This window comes from Labrus mixtus, chromosome 13, assembly GCF_963584025.1.
Source record: "Labrus mixtus chromosome 13, fLabMix1.1, whole genome shotgun sequence".
Classification (NCBI taxonomy): Eukaryota; Metazoa; Chordata; class Actinopteri; order Labriformes; family Labridae; genus Labrus; species Labrus mixtus.
In genome coordinates, this window is record NC_083624.1 from 1,099,299 (window position 1) to 1,118,261 (window position 18,963).

The window sequence follows — 18,963 nt, forward strand, 5'->3', positions numbered from 1 at the left end:
TGGAGCCAAATTTGAACGGACTATAATTGGCCAAAGAAGAAGTTGACAGCGAGAGAAAAGAAGTTAGGAGATGAAGCACGATAAGAGGTGGAACTGACACCAAATTGCAGTGTCATGCACTTCAGCATTTTGTATTCAACAGGTAGTCAGATATTGTGAATGTATCATTACATGATTGTCTTCCAATATATCAATTAGTGCAGAACAGTTATATTACTGTTAGTGCGGGCCATGTATCATATTTTGTATTGCGAGTAACCGTGCAATTCCCACCACTATTGTTTTATTCATGGCAATATTTATGATGCAACTGTATTGACAGAACGTCTCCCTTTCTAGCTGTGTCAGTGTCGTACTGCCTACCGCTTACACACCATTCAGTCTCCATGGCAACCTAGGGAACAGAGCCCAGTCAAAGGGGGGGGGGGGGTACAGAGAAAAACAGCAGTAGGCGGGCATCACTGGCCGATCCGACCCTGCAGTAACCCGTGTACCAGCTGCTGTCAACATGCTGGAGGCAAAGCAACAGGCATCACTCAGCCAAACACCCACCAGGACAAAAAAAAAGGATCCTTCACAGACTGAGCCTGCCTTCACCACAGATATATAGACGAGGAGAAGAGTGTGTGTGTGGTCAGAAACAAGAGGCGTGTGTGATCACAAAGAGACAATGACAGAGGTGTGTGTTAATAAACTATGTAAAATATTTTAGAGGCAAAGTTACAAAGTTTACACAAAAAAATAACAGGAGGAAACTAGTTTAAGTGTGAGTGTTGATTTGATGATGTGATGTAATCAGTGCCACTACTCAGACCTAAGGAGACAAATCACAGCTTTCAGGAACATCCATGTTTACTCTAAATTTACACTAAATACCACAAGGACAGATTTACAGTATGCCCACTAGGGGTGGACAATAATGCAAAATTGTTCTATCAATCTATCCTTTATGAATGTAATTCTATTGGATGGTAATTGTATATGTCACAATGAACATCCATGGCACTGTGAATTTCAAAACAGCTGAAAGACAGAAAAGCCAGTTTGAAAAAGGTAGAAAAATAAAGAAGTGATTTCTGATAACATCTCTTAGCAGAATAATTATATCATAAACTGAACTCGGACTAGATTTGACTTATCTTTGAGGTTCATAGAGTCTTAAAAAAGAACCATAATATGATTATTTATGTCAACTTGTTATGCTCTCAAGCAACCTGGATTCACTAGCTTGGAACTGAAAAACCACATACTTGAGTCAAAAACAGAAGATATGAATAAAAGTCAAACTGAAGTTCAATTAGAAAGCGTAAAGGTTATTATTCTTCAAGCCTTTCAGGTTTTTAAAGTTAATTGGAGAAATGAAAACTGTGACATTCAGCAAGACCAACACGGCCATAACTGCAGTGCTCCTGCTGTGCATAAGGTATGGTCAAATGTCTTCTGGTGGACTTCTTTCTACCTCTGCATGATAATGTAGTCAAACCTTTTGGGTTTCTAGAAGGCATGATTCTCCACTTGAAGCTAAGCTAGCAGTTTCAGCCTGTTTTGGCCACTCACTGTGCTAAGCTACACCGCATGTTTCTCTGGTCTTGATGCAAAAGGATAAAAGTTATGTTTGTCTTCTTCACTGTGATTCAGGCTTTTAGAGCAAATAAGGACATTTCCCAAAATAACTGACCATCCTTTAACAACTCAGTGCTGAGCGCTTCTCCCGTCAGTTTCCCCCCTCCCTGCGTGATTTGATTTCCTGTATCTGCCTGGAAACAAAAACAAGCTCAGAGTCACGACCACATCGCCGACTTTCTCCCCTCCCCCCCAAAGGAGATGAAACCCATTGTCTTTATTTTAGATCATATTCAGGTTTTCATTTGGTACTCACACACAGTATGTCTCCTGCTTTTTTAAGACTTCAGAATCAAACTTTTATACCCCAATAAAGCAGCAACATCTGTTTAAATAAACATTAACACAGCTGCTTTTTGTAACTCCTGGTAGTACACTAGGATTCATTCAACAGGAGTGATTCTTGGTCCTGATTTTTGCAGGAACAGCATCTAGTTCTTTCTGTCTTTCCACTGAAGGCGGTCTATATGTGTTTTTCAAACTCTTCAACACTCATGGGAGTTTGCACAGAGTCTGCCCGGCTACAGGAGGAAGTGCTTTGATTAACTCTGGCCCAATCAGAAGCCTGGGTTCTGGTCAGCTGGCTGAGGCTCATCATCGCGGTCCAATCAGGCTGCAGGGTTTGTGGTCAGGTGACGGCTCAGACCGGCTCACTGTTTTGAAGCAGATGAAAACAAAAGCTAATGAGGCTGTGAGTCGTCCCTGCCAGCTGCCTCGCTGTGTGAACACGGCTGAAAGAAGCTACAGAGCAGCATGAGAGAGGACACGATTTATTATCACTACGGCTTAACAAGTGTGTGTGTGTGTGTGTGTGTGTGTGTGTGTGTGTGTGTGTGTGTGTGTGGAGAGTGGCGAGAAAGAGGCTTAAAAATACAAGCAAAGGTAGAATAGTTGATCTAAAGGATGAAAATAAAGTTCAGTTTTTTTTCAGTTCAGGGTTGTCATGATAACAGAATCATACACCTCGACATGATACTAGTAAAACTATGACTATTGATATCTGTGTCAATACCACAGCACAAAAAACAGAAGTCTGAAGCACCCCTGTTACGACATCTCTTGTATTTTATTACCATGAACTGCAGGCTCACTTCTGCACACTGAATAAACTGAACAAGTGGCAACGTTTCGGCATGAACATGATTAAGTAACCTCCTGTGTGTGCTCTCTTTGTTTAGAAGGAACATAAATGTAACTTTTGCATTTTTATGAGACGCCAAAATGACTTGAGGAAAACAAGTATTTGCAGACCTGTGAATTTTTATGGACCACCACAGCTCTCGTTCTCTTTTGCCTGTCGCAGCTGTGATTATAAATATGACTAAAGATTTTGTACTATTTTTAAAGCTTTGATACTTTTGATTCTATTAAGAGATTTTATCATTTAAAACATGTATGATGGAGCAACATTGGTTCCCAACCTCTTTTTCCTTGCAACAGAGGAAAGCTGAGTCAGCAAAAAAGGACCTATCGGCTATACGATCTTAAAAAAAACGACATTTAGATTGCTGTTAGGGACATTTTGGTTGTCATCAAAGCTCATTTCAGCTCAAAGATTACTGTAAGCCTGGTTTAAGTCTCAGGTAAATCCAGAACCATTCACAAAACCTGAACATGATGATATATCAGCTGACAGTCCTCCTTTTAATTATCAACCCAACCCTTGAAAAGAACTATTTTAACTGCATGATTGTATATGAGACATAAACCTTGACGCATGTCCTATTTTTCACCTCAAAATCCACCTAAATACAGATCTTACTGCTGGGAGAAATTTGGCAGCAATCTGAGAGCAGCTGCTGCTTTTTTTTTGTCCGTTTAAAGACACACATCTCCTGTTAAAAAAAAAGTTTTTATATCAAAGCTTTGATAGAAATCACAAACTTCTGATTCAGTTCAGGAATCCGCTCTGCAAGACTTCCTTAAGCTTGTCTCAGGACAAACAGACCCCCTACTCCCCATATATACACAGCCAATAGCAGCTTTGTTTTGCCTCTCCAGATGGCCACCCATACAGTAACCCCCCAATACACACTTAACACAAACACACACACACACATACATCAGAGTCCACCATGTTCACCCGTTTAAAACCACAGAAGCTCAGACAGGCCGACAACTGTCATTAAGAGTCTGGACCAGACGCTGGGAGTTAGCTGGCGTGTGTCTTGGGGGAGGGGCTTCTAATAAGCCTACAGGAGCGACACTGGCTCGGACATTTATATGTCGGTCCAGAAAGTCTACTTCTTAGTCAGTCACACAAGTCCAGCATTTAGCCAGAGCCATTCACTGAAGGAAGGAGGACTAATAACGCTGTGATGTCAGGAAAGGTTGATATGTTCAATAAACACACATTTATAAACTCTAAGAGAGAGACATGAGACTAGTTTGGTTTCTTTAAAAGAGAATCACAAGCAAAAACATGTTTAATTCAGTGCACGTGCACACATAACCAACTAAAGCCCTCAAACTACTAACTAAGAGCATGCAGCGCCAAGGAGTCGGCCATTTTGGCTCTTAACAGAGAGGCTTTCACTGGGTTTTATCAGGCAGGACCAGGTCACTGATAACAGAATGAAGGGGCTGTTGTACACCAGCCTAGCTACTGCTGTGGAAAATCAATAAGGGAGTGGTGGAGTCCAGGGATGAAAGAGAGGGAGAGAGAGAGAGAGAGAGAGAGAGAGAGAGAGAGAGGGAGGCATGAAACCCTCCTAGAAACCCCGGGCACGCATGACTGATGCTCCGACCTTGATAATGTGATTGAGTGAGTAAGTGTTCTCAGGACTGTTTAGCTGAGCTCAAATCCAGTGATAGAAGAAAATGAAAGACTCATTCATCCAGATACATGCACTCAAACTTGTCCTTAAAGAATTTAACACGGCTGCAGCTCACATATTTTCTGTTGTTAGTAAGGATGTGTTTTAAAAGCAGTCCTGCACTCTTGATGTGTCCTTAGTTACCAAATTCCAATAATTCCTACTTTATTTCTCTCGAATAGCTGTAAGTGGAAGATTGGATTTACTGATTGCCATCTGGTCTTAAGTACATCCAGATCACAAACAATGAGCCACATAAAAAAAACATCTGTAGGACTTTCCTCTTGCTATTCCAACAAAAAGGGCCAGAAAGGGGGAATATATGAGAGTTTGCCGAGATGATGTTAGTTTAGAGTTTCATCTTTAAACTGGATAATGATGATTTTAATGCAATACATAAAGAAGAAAAAAATGATTTAGAAATGCTCACTAGAGTCCAATTGATTAATTAAGTGAATATTGGTATCGGCTTATTTTGTCGCAGATATGCAACCATATTTGTAGTTTTTTTTCACCAGTCAAATAGCATTTGAATATCGTTGTATTACACAAGCAGTTCTCTTTCTGACTGTCACCAGAAATGTGTGCTATATGGATTACAACAGATATCATCACTCTCCAGAGTGTCAAGCGGTGATGCACGTACATGCACAGTTACTTTCCAGTTGTGTTTGATAACTGCATTTGAGGGATCAACGCAATAAATGTCTCCACGGATCAAAGATAGATCTAAAAAAGATATCTGTCAATATATCGGTATCGGATGTTTTTTCTCCCTAATGTCTATATCGGTATTGGCCCCAGAAATCCCATATCAGTCGGGCTCTAATGCTCACAGTAAACCGGTCCTATTTGGAATATACCACCACCAAATGGATGGACAGCTACGAAAGTGTGTACAGGCATGCATGCTCCCAAGAGGATTCATTCAAATGCCTTTAGTGACCCCCAACCTTTTCCTCTATAGTGCAGTTTCCTTTGAGATGTATAAAAATATACAGAACAGATGGGCCTTAAATTTGGTACAGACATTCATGGTTCCAAAATGATGAATCAAAAGAACTTTGCATTATGCTGGCAATAAACAAAAGTCAGAGGGTTATTAGGCATTTGTGGATTAGATGGATTGTCATGAAGTTTTGTACAAACATTCATGGTCCCCAGGGAATTCACTTTGATGAAACATCAAGTTATCCACCAGTGCCAACAGCAGGTAAAAATGTTCCCCTTTCCTTTCGGACTATCTCAATATCTACTGCCCAGACTTGTAGAAGTATTGGTACAGAACTTCATAGTTCCATGATGAACTCTTCAACACATGATGATATATGAAGAGACAATCATGGTCCCAGGATGATTAACCCTAATGACACAGGTACACAGGTACCCCCTTACTTTTCCCCTTGTGCCGAAACAGGTGAAAGTTTTATCATAGCCTTAATATCTTAATATGTCTGATTTACACAAAATAAAGTACAAATAATCATGGTCCCATATGACAACTGTAGCATGGATTGCCATTCATTTGGTAAACACCGACACCACCATCAGGTAGACAAAGTTGTCAAACACTGTGGTTTATGACTGAATAACCAACAAACGGAAAAGACATTCCAATCAACCTCATCTGTTGTCTACTGTCATTTGTAGCATCACATCATTAGCATTTGGCTCAAAGAACAGACTCACAGTGCAGCTAGTAGTAGACTCTTTTACCAAACTGGCAAAACCAGTTCATCATTTATTCAAACAAAATGTGTAGCCGCACTGATGTATTCTACGGTTTGAGGCCATTAATGACCGTACCAAATGGGCTTCTTCCAGCGTGACTCAGCTTTTCAGAGAAACACAAATTTGACTAATTCCAAGCTTCAACAGGCATTACAGTTAACTTGAGCTAATGATTTAATCTGATGAAATACCTCTTAAATAACAGAACATGACCTGATGCTTGCCAGGTTTTAAAAGGACACATCAATCACATTTTATTTTGCTGGATTAATAATTTTCCTGAAACTGACTGAAGCCAGCTCACCATCTGGACTTCAGTTTTGGTCACATGGATATCTAGTATCGAGAGGTTTTTGCTAGTCAGCACTTTTTGGAGAATGATTGAGGTACCATGCAGGAAATATTAAGCAAACTGAAACTCAGAAAAACCATTTCTCTATTGCCTAAACGTTTTGCCCTCAGCCCTTCACTTAGCTTTCATGTGAAGCTTCACTTGACATAAGCGTCTGTCAGCGTCTGCTTGTTGATGTGGCTGCTGCAGAAATGAAGTGCAAACACAAAGGGAAGCCTGTTTGTAAGAGGAAACATAATCAATCTAATAAACTATTATCACCTTCGTTCCAAGTCTTTTGCCAAAAGCCTCTTCACTATGAGAAACAACCCTAAGACCTCACCTTCCAAATCACATTTCAAGCATTAAGCATTAAGACACCATTATGCATTGTGATATCTAATTACAGCAACTGAAAGTGACCAGTTTTACTCCAGAGACGACAAGGATGAACATACCATAACTCAGGCCAAGAAGAGTACAAATACATCTATTTGCTTTTGTTGGTGTTCAGAGTGGGAGACAAACCAAAATACCAGGCAGAGTCACTGGCACTGGAAGGCATCGTTTGTACTCTAAAGTAAACCAAACCAACATGACGCCAATTGACTGAAAATGCATGAAAAATGTATATACAGTTAATTTTTAAACAAACTTTTTAGAATCCATTATAAAAGCAGTTTTAAAAGACAAGTTTCATAACAGTACAAGAGGAAGAGGAAGAAGACAAACAAAGGGAAGATGAAGCAAATTAAGAAATAAGTGAGGAAGAAGAAGTGATCCAATCTCTGAAAAAAAAAGACTTGCTGAAAAATTAAAATGAAAAGATAATCACAAAACACACTTTAATTGGCCTCATCTAGGTGGGGGGGGGATGGGCAACAGTTTAGTAAATATGTGTAAATATAAAAAAAATATCTTTCAAACTATGGCTGAAATTTACTGATTTCTGCTCACACCATAAAAACAGGTTAGGATTGTCAGTAATACTCTGTTTTATAGTCTAGTCTTATAGTGTGGCTAATTGGATATGTATTAGTAGTAGTTGCATATTCTTGTCTTTGTTATATCATCTACAAATATCCAACATTAATCTATCATGAGCACTAAGTAACTTTTAATAATATAAAGCTTTATGTGTCTACACAGACACTCACAGAAATTTGTTTTCTATTCTTCTTCATAAAAAAGATACTTTCTGTGGGTTTTGAGAGTCGAACAGCCAGCTCTATCAGGTACAACAGGTTTGTTTACATTATTAAATATAACTCAGTTTGTTCCTCAGACCATGATTTAAAATCTAGATTGAAACACCAGACAGTTGGACGCGGTTAATACCCTCCATGTTTCTTCAGCATCACTGCCTCAGTGCTACAAAAACAGGCCATCTGTCTGCACCGCCTGCCTTCATCCATTGCTTCCCCCCCACCACCAACCCAACATTATCACAGACTGTAGCTGCATTTTATAACAATTAAATGAGCCAGTAAACACAAAATCAAAATCATAAGAGGGGCTAATTTTATCATTATGATGAGGTTTTGTAGCGGTGTCAGTGGGAAAAACACAGCTGATGCAGCAGTCTGGATCGACATTTTGATTTTGGGAAATTTAGCAGAACCAGAGAGACTGTTTCAGGGTGTCACATTGAAACCAGCATTAACATTATAAACAGTATCATTGAAAATGTGCAGCTCAGCTAAAATGTTTTCAGTACACGCTCCACTAACTTTAAACATCCCTAGGGTAAAATGTAGACTTCCCACTGGAAATTGTGCAAAGCTAAAAGAGGGATGTTTCTTATTTCTTCCTTTTTCTGGTGATGTAATAGTTTCAAAAGGAAACGAAAAACTGACATCATACACTGAATTATAGACTTATAATTACTATCCAAATATTCATACATTTAGTTTCATTTTTTAAAAGATGTACAAAATTTCGTAAACGTCTTCATCACAGTCTTACACAACTCAATGTGAGGTCTTTACATTGCTTGTTCCAATTTACCATGTCAAGCAGAAGAGCAAGAAATCCTCTCATTAGTGCTAATCATTCTGCCGTTTCAAGACGCGATATTTACGCCCCTGTGACGTTTCGCCTTCAATCTTAATCTTGTGGAGCCTAGTAATGGGGGGGACAAAGTGATCCCCCCCTCTGTACCATCTTCAGAGGTATTGACAGAGGCGTTACAGAGGCGAGACAGTGTCAGCGGAGCCGGCGGGACAGTGGAGCCGGCGGGACAGCGCAGCGCTGTGTGTGTGTGTGTGCATGTCTGACTGTGTGTGTATTTGGAGCTCCGACTGTGTTGTGCTTCTGCGACGCAAAAACACAATGTCAAGTCTTAGACTGGGACATCAATATTACGCTGTTGCGGAATCAATATGAAGGTACAAAGATTTGATGACAGCTGAGCTTAGTTATGGCACTGTGTGAAAAGGTTCATTTCAAAGCCCTTTCCTTTAACCTCTTAATCCCAACATCTCTCCTCTTCCTCCTTTCCAGATTTGCAGCCTGACCCTTACATTCCACACTGGGGATGAGCTTTAAGTCACCAGGGGAAGAGGAGGAATAATTTTTCCATCTTCATCCAGGCTCCACATCGGGGCCTGAGTGGTTTGGTGGGACGTTGGAGGAGGGAAAGGAAACTGAGAGCTCTTCTTGTGTCCACAAAACATAAAACTGAAGCGTAATAATCTATGTTACAGCCTCTTCTGTCTGCCTTCACACTCGGCTGCCAGCTCGATAATAAAACATTTATCCAGGAAGTGTTTTGTCAGAAGTTAAATGTGGATAATAAAGAGGGTGTGATATTATCTAGTGCGAGGCAACAGAGCAATTTAGAAAGGAAACAATGGTGACAAGGTCATTATTAAAACAAGACGAGATAGTTGTTATCAGCAAGGTTACTATTTTTCTGACTTCATATTCTGAAATCAAGGATGTTTTGTACTACACAAGAAATCATGGACTGGGGCGCTGGAAGCCTAGTGGTTAGTGCGCGCTTCCATGTACGGAGCCTGTAGTCCTCCAAGCGGGCGGCCCAGGTTTGAATCCGACCTGTGGCTCCTTCCCCACATGTCATTCACCACTCTTTCTATTCCTGTTTTCCGACTCTATCCACTGTCCTATCTCTACAATAAATGCACAAAAAAATGTAAAAATTGGAAGTGAAGCCTATGCAGAATTGCTAAATCATGCAGTTCCTAAAGTGATCACTTGAAGCTGGTGCCAAAAGCCTCATATGTCACATACACACCCATTCAAAAAGGCAGGTTTTTCAGAAGTAAGAAACATGATGACAGCCTCTTTCAAAAAATAATTTAGAATGAATAGCTCTTTATTTCTCCGCACACACTGTACAGGAGGTGAAGTTTTTTGATTACATTAAGGCCAAGAGTTTTGACTGACTGGGGGGCGTATTGTTGCCAGGAGGGTAAGCCTCAGATCCAGCTCTTTGTCTGTTACTAGGTTGACTTAAAGTAAGTTTGAGACAGCATTAACAATATGGCGACCAACATCAATGGGCTTCAAAAGTCGGCTTCAGAAACCAATGGGTAACATCAATGAGGCTATACGTCCATATATGCATCATCTAGTTTAGTCTAATGTTTTAACAACTCCACAAACCACCAAAACCCTAAAAAAAAGGGACAAAACCAGTTCTTTAGACTCAGAAAACCAAACGGAGCAAGACGATCTGTCTCCCTTTAAAGAGCTAAACGTTTTTTTTCCGATCACTTCTTTTTGGTTCTTATGTCTATCCTGTTTTGAAATGACACAAATGTGTCTAAAGGCCTGAAAACATGAAACCAAAATCCTGCTGCTGATGTATGAGCGTATCCACTGAGGATCGCCAGCAGCAGCAGCGTCACTGCATCAGTCCACACAGAGAGCATCAAAGAACATGACCCAGATACTAACGGAGGCTCTGACTCTTATTTTTAGCTGAACTGAAGTTAGCAGGCAGAGCTGGTCACTGCTAACAGACTCATTAACACGGCTATGAAGAATGTCACCTTTGTGTAAGATTAATTATCTATTTATAACCATTATTTTTATGACACTTGTGTTTGCAATTAATCTATCATCAAGGTATAATCTTTCCTACTTGTCTTGTATAATATTCATTAATTGGCACATGTACTTACAGATACTCATGCTTCCTTATGACAATGTCTAACTTAAGCTGTTTTCACACATGCACTCAGTCTCTAGATCATTTCAGGAGGACTGCTCCAGATATTCTCCTGAACTGGCTGTTCACATATGCAACGGGAGGCTGTACATTTCAGATGGGAGGGTCGGCGGGGGGGGGGGAGGGGGATCTCCTGAGGTAAAACCTGAAGTTTAAAGAAATTACCCGGATCTAGCGGACGAAACCCCAGAGTCCGCTATATGATGCTATAATGAGAATTTTGCCACTATATCAATGGAATGACAATATCAACAAAAGAGCGGTGCAGAACATATCGGTGAAAAGAAAATGTAATGCAGCCGTTTAATTGCGTGCACAGAGGTCGTAGCGGTCCCGTGCATACACTCTATGCATCGTGCACTGGTCACAGGATGTAAACGTCATCGCCCCCTCCCACTCGCTCAAGCTGAATTCTCCAGAGAATATCCTGCTGTGTTCTCACATCAGCTCACTCGGACTTGAAAAGATAAAGGGGGGGTTGCAGGGGAAACTCCGGCTGAAGTCCCAGTGACCAAATCGGCTGTTTGCAATCACACATACAGCTCCTCCGGCAAACATCAGGAGATTTTCAGTAGTTTTCTACAAGTGTGAAAGCCCCTTTTAATGGGCTTGTGGGGGCTTAACACCCTAAGTTAGGATGACACATACAGTATTGTTGGTGCAACAGGCCTCTGGTGTTTTGTGGAGAACCTCTATACTGAAAGATTCTGTATTTGTTCCTCCGTATTGAAACAATGACACATTTCAGCCCAGCTCTGGAACACAAAGCGGCCAAACTTCTGCGTCGCAAAATAAGTTCCTGCTGCTGCTGCTATCAGCGTCAGAGCTTCCACTTCTTCTGTTTGGAAAGGTCAGCGCAGATACCAGCAGCTCTGACTGTATAGGAAAGTTCCCAGTGTAGAAACTGTTCTACTGCTGCTGCTGCTGCTGCTGTTTTTTTTTTGGTCGTGGCCGTACTTCACTTCCTGTTCTGTGAAAGGTCACAGCAGACACGACTAACATTCCAGTCTGAATAGCCGGAAGGTCGTTGAGCCAGCTTTGCATGAGTCTATTCCTTCTGACAGCTTTGTAGTTCCACCACTTTACAGAGCAGAGGCCGCCTCTATAAATAGACCCACATAGAAGTGCAACACAATAGAGATTAAACAAATGCGTAGATCTATATGTTTTACCTTTAAATAAACGATGTCTCATTGTCAAAATAGATATCTATTTTATTTTTTTGGTAAAATGAACCATATTTATACTGTCCCCTGTAACACGACGAGAACTACTGTTTAAAAAAGTTCATGTCCCTGACTTAGACCTGAGTCACATGGAGAACGGTCCTTTAATGGAATATAGAGGTCTCAGGTCCGATATTGACGTAATTTGCATATCGGATATCGGACTGACCTAGCCGATCAACGTCACAGATAAAGGAAGGATGATCGGGCACATTAAACATTCTCAGCTCGCACAGTCTCACTTTGAAGACGTTCAGACTGAACTGTAAGAAGTACACTCAAATCATCTCCATGGCGACGTTCAGACGACATGAAGCAGCTCCTTCTATGTGATCAAAAGTATAATTCTTACACTTCAATATAGAACATGAATAATTTGTTGCTGCTTCCTGTTTGTATGTGAAGCCAGCACGCTGCAATGCAATGTCGGGTTTACAACAGCTTTGTGCAGCCTCACAGACAATACCAACAACAACAACTGTTAGTTATGATAATAAAAATATCAGTATCGGTACATATGCATCAGAATCAGATCGAAACTGAAAAAATGTGGATCGGTGCATCTCTAATGGAATATCTCTTTAAAGCGTGGGAAAGCAGGAGAAAGCTTACATGCAACAGGTACATGTCTCAGTCTAATGTAACTGGTTTACAAACTGGATCATGGGTAAATTGTTTGGAAGCGATGAACTGAGATGAAGTTGTTTTTTTTTGTATTGGTGTAACAGCCTTGTGTTGGGGGGGGGGGGGGCTGTGTTGATATTGGATGTATCTTACCTATTGGAGTGTGTTTGTTTGGGGGGTGGTTCATGGTGATGGTGCTGCTGTGATGTCGGCTAAATGACATGCTGGAACATTTGATTGATTCTCAGCTAATGTGTCTAAACAATTCCATGAGGACACGAAAATAAAATATGAATTCATTCGTAACACCAACGGTTTAACCTACACTGCTAAGCAAATTAAAATCTTGTGAGTGTTTCTTCAGATTCAGACTCACATGACGAGGAAAGCTCTCACAGCACTCAGACATGCATGTTTCTGACAGATCGGCCATGTATCCACTTAAGTGCACTGAGTATCTTCTCTGAGGAAATCACAGTCCTGACAGGCTGCTGGTAGAAAGCTGCACCCAGCGTCACTTTATCAGCAAAAGAGAGAAACCGTCATGTTTTTTTCTGTTATGAAGCCCATGATGAGGAGGAAGTGAAACTGCTTTGAGGCGCTGTTTGGTCGGTTTTATCTACATATGATCATCGTTTCCCTCATTTCACTTCCTGTTTTGAGTTTCTAAAAGGTGAATATTTGATCAATATCAATGACATAACTTGTAATGCAATCGGGGTAAACATATTTTTTCAACCCTTCAAAAAACCAAAGCTGTTTCCTGTCTGTGGCTGGTGCAAGCGGCTGCTGCATGGCTGTAAATCGAATCTAAAAATCTGTATCAAACCACAACTACTCCTGTTCTCCTCGCTGGCTGCCTGCGGAATCAACAACAACAACAACAACAAACACCTGTGAGTCCTGGAGCAGCGGCTTTTATATAGCAGCTTACCTCCAGATTAACCATTAAAACCAATATAGCACCGGCATGTCAGCTGATGATTTTCTAATTTAAAAATGCAGCATGGATTGAAACACAAAGTTTGAACAAAGAGACGGTACCACAAAAAGGGGGGGACATTTTTGTTAGCTTCTATATGAAGAGGATTAGTACGTGCTTTAAAGAGAACTTCTTCTCAGCGAACATGCAGCCTCGGCTCTTCATCCAACCCTGGAGTTTCCCCGCTAAAAAAGAAACAGGAAGGCTCCAGAGAAATCCTCACATACCTCTGAAATGACAGGTTAGGAGACTAAGATTACAACTGAGTGCATCCCAGTGAGATGCTGCAGATTCCACCTGATTTGATGTGATGCAGGGTTCAATTAGCTGCTCAGATCACATCTGTTTATACATTTGTATTCATTAAAGACAAAAAGATAGTTGATTTTTAATAGAGTGCTTGTATCTCATCACTGAAGATTATTATTTTCTGTTTTCACGATCTTCACATGGAAAAAAAGACATTTTCAAATTGTATAGCAGTCCGGTAAATTTTGAATATATTTAGAGCTTATAATTAGAGATGAACTAATCCACTTTTTTCTCAATTCCGATTCAGTTACGTACTGTACAGATACAGATACTGTTTCAGAGGTTTTTTTAAATCATAATGAATTGTTTTATTGTTGTTTTGTGCGTTGTTGTGGGTCTTGTAGAGATCTAAACTGATATTTTCTTGATTCTCCGGCCTGACTGAGGAGGATCATCTGAACGTTAACAACCTCCACACAGTTTATCTAAACAACACTCTGATCTGCATTTCATATAAGAAGGCCCATGTCACCCAGTCAGCAGGATTTACTCAGTGTCTCGTGTTGTCATTCTCCAGAAAACTGCTGAGACTTTAAATGTGGAAACATGAAAGACCAACAGGAACAGGGCTGTGGTTTTCTAATCTGACCATCACAGCGAAGCCACAAACGTCTCCTCCCAGCACTGATGACTTCCGTCGTTTCACTTCTTCCTGACAAACATCCCCCCGCTCCTTCACGGAGAGGGGTAACAAACTCCAGAGTTTTAAGGGACCATAACAGGAGAAAAAAAAATCCCACAAGTTTGATTTGTTTGCTCATCTTGAACGTTTTATAAACTTTATAGGCAGCTTTTCTCCATGGGGTGGAAACCATTACAGCTGTGGTTGGAAGGAGAGAAGCTCTGGGAGACGAAAACTCAGCAAGTCATAAATGGGTTAAACCATTTCCTCAGAGAGGGGGGATTCCCAGTCTCACATGCTGAGTGTGGTCTTACCCCAGGGGTTTTCAAAACTCACCCCGCCTCTTTCTTCAGCTCTGATTGAATTTTTCCTTCACCTCCCACGGTTCAATGGAGACTGGGACCTCTGACCTCTGACCTTTTAACTCCTGATTTTCTATTAATGAGGTTCAGTTTTTTTTTTTGTTGCAACTATGTTTTTTCTGTCACATTTATTAATGAAGATTTGCTCTCTTTTAACTGCCCTTCCTCGATTTCTTAATTTACATCATGCCAGTGAAAATATTTAGAACATAACTGCAATATATTCCCATTTGTTATAGATTTTCTACAATACCTTTCACAATAATTAATAAAAGGAGTTGTCACAATACCAGAGTTATAAACTTTGAAATGAGTGAGGGAAGAGATTTTTGGTTTGCATTCTGGTTTCTGGTTTGCTGTCTGAGTTGTTTCGTCCAATCCAATACCAAAACCATCAGAGCTTACAAAGACCAACTGGGTTTAGGTCATTAACTTTGGGATAACTAATATAAATACAGTATGGTGCCAGCAGAGAGAGTAATGACTATTGGTTCTACTGGTTTGGCATACGAGTCGTATTCTCTCAACTGCTACTCAATTCTCACCTCTCAAGTAGCTAACTGGACTTCTTTCAGCCTCAAAGACGAAATATTTTGGGTGTCGATATAGCTCAGTTGGTAGAGCCGGCGTCCCAGAACAGACGCTTCAGTCCTCGTTGAACTAGACGCAGGTTCGACTCCAGGTCCTGTCACCATTTGGTGCATGTCATCCCCTGCTCTCTCTCTGTACATTAAATTATTCTCTTTAGCCCTCGTATCAATTAAAGGCAAAAAGCCCCCCAGGATAAAAATAATATCAGAAACAGGACTAAATTGTTCGTCAACTTCAGCAAATAGGTTCTGAAAATGGAAGTGGAAGATACTGACAGATGATCGTACTTGAAAGTTTTTGAACTGAAGCATGAACAGATCTTTATGATGGATCACTTTGGTGATTAAAGGGTGAGGGTTACCCCCTCCACACACACACACACACACACACACACACACCCTCTATTTTATTTTTCCATCCTAACAGCTGTTGTCGACGCACACAGCTGCAACAAGAAAAACTCTTCAGCTATTCGCCAGCCTGGGAAGCCCAACCAAATCAATCTAAGTGTTGAGGATCAAGAGCACATGTGCAGAGCCATACACACTCACACACTCACACTCACACTCACACTCACGACACACATACACAATTTTGGGTCAGATGTTTGCGAGGCAGGCAGTGCAGACAAAAACAGAGCTCATGTTCATCCTTGCATGCCTCACGCGGTTATGATTCATCGAATCCTGAGGAACTAAACTCAAAATGTCAAGGTTAATTTGTGTTCCAGTGCATCTGAGCGTTTCCACAACCACTTGTCCCCGGCTTTAATGAAACGTTTACAGCAGCCGCCATTCTCCCCGGAGCCACAAAAGGACACAAATAAAACTGAACATAAACAAAGCCAAGCAAATCAAGATGCACAATGTTTAAGAGGTATTGTTTTCCTCCTAGAACAAAAAATAGGACCAACACAGCCATCCAGCCGCCGCTAAGCTTAATTACATGGAGACGTTTCATTGTTCACTCTATGAGGTAACAGAGGAGCCAGCGTTTGTTCACTTCGGCTCGCTTCAGGCCCGTCCCTGTTGTCCACAACCATTATCTCTGATTCAAAGTGACACTCGTCTAAGCAGAGGAATGGTTACATGCTACTGGTCCCTCCTATAATCCTCACAGGAAACACTGGAGATACAGCGGGCCTTCCAATGTCCCATGGACACCGACGCCACACTGTACATGAGTTAAATAACCCTGCAAGGCCCGCCATGATAGAAATGCAAACAGCTAGAGTTCCTGCTCAAACTCCTGGATATGTTTCAGCAGAATTTCTCTCATTATCAATTGACAGGAATTAATTCTGAATTTGGTGTATGCGTGCATTTACAGCCAAACAGAGATGATTCAGTGTCAACATTTTCCCTTTCCATTTCAATGCGGCAGGTGTGTAACATCCCCTACAGCTGTGCTTTCTCACACTCCACTTAAAGGCCCAAAATGATTCCTCATATATACTTTATGATTTCCTGGAGCCACTTTGACTTTTGTTTATGAGCTTCGGTCTAAACACTGCAGATGTTTACATCATAAACAGAGTAGAACAAAGCTCAAAATACACTTTCTGCATAGCGTCTGGACTTCTGCGCAGGGCCACGTGGACACAAGTGGACTCATGCAGCCCAGAATGAGGACCGTGTGACTGTACATGTGCGATACATTTGAGTACAGACACTGGGTGCAGGATGCAGATTGATCAGAAGAACCATATCCACATCCACTGTCTGCCTCCATGTTTGGACGTGGGGTTTCAAATCTATCATCACATCATCTACCGAGGCTTTAAAGGATGACATGCTATTGCCATGAAGTATTCATGAATTATTCAGCTTATGTTGAAATGTAACGCGGGGGTCAGCAGAGTACTTCAGATGTGCTTGTCAAGTCAAATCACTGGAAAATATGTGTAGTGAGATTTTGTACAAAATTTCAGCTAGCCAGCTATCAATTACATCTATTTTTTAGGACGTTGTCTCGTTATGGTTGGAAAACAACAAGAATCTATTGTCCGGTGAGAGGATGTCATAATTACCAGAAGAAAAAAATGAACAGCAGGAATGCAAAAAACACCGACCTGGACTTCAGTTGCAGTATAAATGTAGAGCTCAGTATGACATGCTTACAGTATCACGTCACACAGAGGCACCTTCCCCTCCAAGTGACAGCACAATGAATACATCTCTGCATGTTACCTCTGGCCACTTTCTCATGACGATCCTCACGGGGTGAAATGCAATCCGATGTGTTGACAGCATTGTCTACATGCAACCTTAATTTAGACACTGTTTGCTGAAAATTAGGTTTGTTTCTACCGTTGTCTACACCTCCTCTTTTCACCAGCACTGACGCGGAAATCGTCAGCCAATCACGTAAGAGAGATGAGCGGGGTGAAGTGGGCGGGGCTACATAAGGTGAATAAATCAGCACAAATACACTTATCAGCATAGTGGCTTCCTCGTTTTTGACTTTTATACTGAAAAAGAAATGGGAGTTGTTATCACTCCGACTTGGTTTATTACAGTCCAGAACCCCAATTAGCTCCCATAGTTCACAGTAACACTTGAGAGTTTTCTTCAGGTCAGCAGCTTCATCACAACACAATATTGTATCAGTTACTTGGACAACTATATCACTGACTCTGACAAAATATATATTATTTTCAATTCAGGGGCCTGCGATCGATATGAAACCTATCAGAGGGAAATAAGAAAGCCTGAAGAAGGAGCTTTGTTTTTTTACAGATCTTGCAGCTATCCAGCTCTTTTATTTCGACTTGTCTCAAGGTGTGTGCTCTCACACAAGAAGTGGCACGATCACCTCAGGCTCTGTTATACTAATGCAGCCTTCAATGTCACATGGACGTTGACATAATTAGCAGCTGGCATCAACATCTAAGCAGTAAGTACAACTGGTAATCTTACTCTGCAGAACGCTGGGACAGGTAGATCATTAAGGAATAGATTTAATCTGTTTTTTTTTAGTGTATCATTGAAAAAGTAGTGTATTCTAGAAATACTAAATATTAAACTTTTGCAATAGGCAACAGCGATGGAAAACAGCAGCTTCCTTTAACCACATTTGAAAAACAAAACTCTGTTAACTGAATTTGAAAGTTGCGATTCTTTTTCCCCCAAAATTGTTGGGAAATATCTGACCTCATTGCTGCAAAGCAATCATAGGATGTGCTTGACCAACCCAACATTTATTTTGCAGGGACCAAAATGTTGACTTTCCGAGATGCTGTTCCAACTCGAGGGATCCCCTGACTGAATTTGTACAAGTTTGAAACTCATTTTTTCTAATATTCTGACACCATGTGAACGCAGGATAGCATCCACACTGACAGCACAGTAGACAATTAAATTGCTCATCTTTCCCCTGTTCCTATTTCTAGCAGGCAACAGCAGGAAGATGTCGCTGCACATCCCTGAACATCCCTGATGGAGGCAATGGAGGTGGAAATCTGGGCTGCACAAGCACCAGGTCTCCATCAGATGATTTTTCCTCTGTGTGTGTGTGTGTGTGAATGTGTATGGAGAGATGGGATGCAC

The 18,963-nt window shown here is 41.0% G+C and overlaps 1 protein-coding gene across 8 annotated transcripts in view; it reads right to left on the reverse strand.

Moving 5' to 3' along the window:
• The window catches only part of LOC132986586 (mitogen-activated protein kinase kinase kinase kinase 4-like), a 100,310-nt gene that overhangs the window by 80,088 nt on the left and 1,259 nt on the right, over positions 1–18,963 (reverse strand). The window lies entirely within an intron of this gene.